Below are 1298 nucleotides of genomic sequence, written 5' to 3' on the forward strand. Positions count from 1 at the left end.
CAGATTTTTTCTAAGTCTGACTCGGGCTGAAAATATTTCAAAGTGTCACTCGGGCTGAAAATATTTCAAAGTGTCACTCGGGCCGAAAATATTTCAAAGTGTCACTCGGGCTGAAAATATTTCAAAGTGTCACGCAGGCTGAAAATATTTCAAAGTGTCACTCGGGCTGAAAATATTTCAAAGTGTCACTCGGGCTGAAAATATTTCAAAGTGTCACTCGGGCTGAAAATATTTCAAAGTGTCACTCGGGCCAAAAATATTTCAAAGTGTCACGCTGGCCGAAAATATTTCAAAGTCCCACGCCTGCCAGAAATATTTCAAAGTCCCACGCCTGCCCGAGAGCTCTCCAAGTCCCCACGCCTGCCCGAAAGCTCCCACAGTCTGACGCACCCACGCACGCGCGGGTGGAAGCACTTCCACCCCACACCACCCTGACCGAGCGGCATCCAAGACCCGCCTTCGGAGGGCCCCCGCCGGCCGGCGCTCGCGCCGGTGTTCGGGCGGACGGCTCCTCCGGCCTGCGGGTCGCACTTCAGCGCCCTTGGCGGCCGCGAGCGAGGGCTCGCACGCGACGGCGCGCCCCATCGGAAGCGAGACCGAGACGACCACCTCTGGCGACGGCGCCAGATCCCGCCACGGAGGGCCCCTGTCGGCCGGCGCTCGCGCCGGTGTTCGGGCGGACGGCTCCTCCGACCTGCGGGCTGGCGCGGAAGCCTTCACCCAGCCGTCCCACGACGGAGCCCGGCGCCCCGCCGGCCCTCCGCTCCCCCCCCCCAGGAGCGGCGGTGCCCGGAGGCTGGTGGCGGTGCCTCCGGCGAGCACACCGTTTCTCAAAACCTCTCACCTCGGAGGTCGGCGGAGGAGGAGGCAGGAGTCCCTATCTCTCCCCCCGCGCCAAGGCCCCACTCTGTGGCCTTAACCCGGGCGGGCGCGCGCGTGCGTCCCGGGGCCCCGACGCGGGCCCCGGACCTCCGCGCGTCGTGCTCCCCACCCGCAAAGCCTTGTCTGGGCGCGCGCGCCCGGGGCCGCCCCGACGCGGGGCCCCGGGCCTCCGCGCGCCCACCGCGGAACGCCCCCCGGCCCAGTCCGTCCGCCGGCGGCGGCGGGCGGCGGCGGCCGGCCGGCGCGACCGAGGCTACCTGGTTGATCCTGCCAGTAGCATATGCTTGTCTCAAAGATTAAGCCATGCAAGTCTAAGTACACACGGCCCGTACAGTGAAACTGCGAATGGCTCATTAAATCAGTTATGGTTCCTTTGATCGCTCCGCCGTTACTTGGATAACTGTGGCAATTCTAGA

The 1298-nt window shown here is 64.4% G+C and overlaps 1 non-coding gene across 1 annotated transcript in view; it reads left to right on the forward strand.

The window, feature by feature from the left end:
• Positions 1-1136: 1136 nt before the first annotated feature.
• The window catches only part of LOC144011915 (18S ribosomal RNA), a 1915-nt gene continuing 1753 nt past the window's right edge, over positions 1137-1298 (forward strand). Inside the window, exon 1 of the ribosomal RNA XR_013282115.1 lies at positions 1137-1298. This exon is cut by the window's right edge and continues 1753 nt beyond it. This is a non-coding gene — a ribosomal RNA (18S ribosomal RNA).

This window comes from Festucalex cinctus, unplaced genomic scaffold (genome assembly GCF_051991245.1).
Source record: "Festucalex cinctus isolate MCC-2025b unplaced genomic scaffold, RoL_Fcin_1.0 HiC_scaffold_464, whole genome shotgun sequence".
Taxonomy (NCBI): Eukaryota; Metazoa; Chordata; class Actinopteri; order Syngnathiformes; family Syngnathidae; genus Festucalex; species Festucalex cinctus.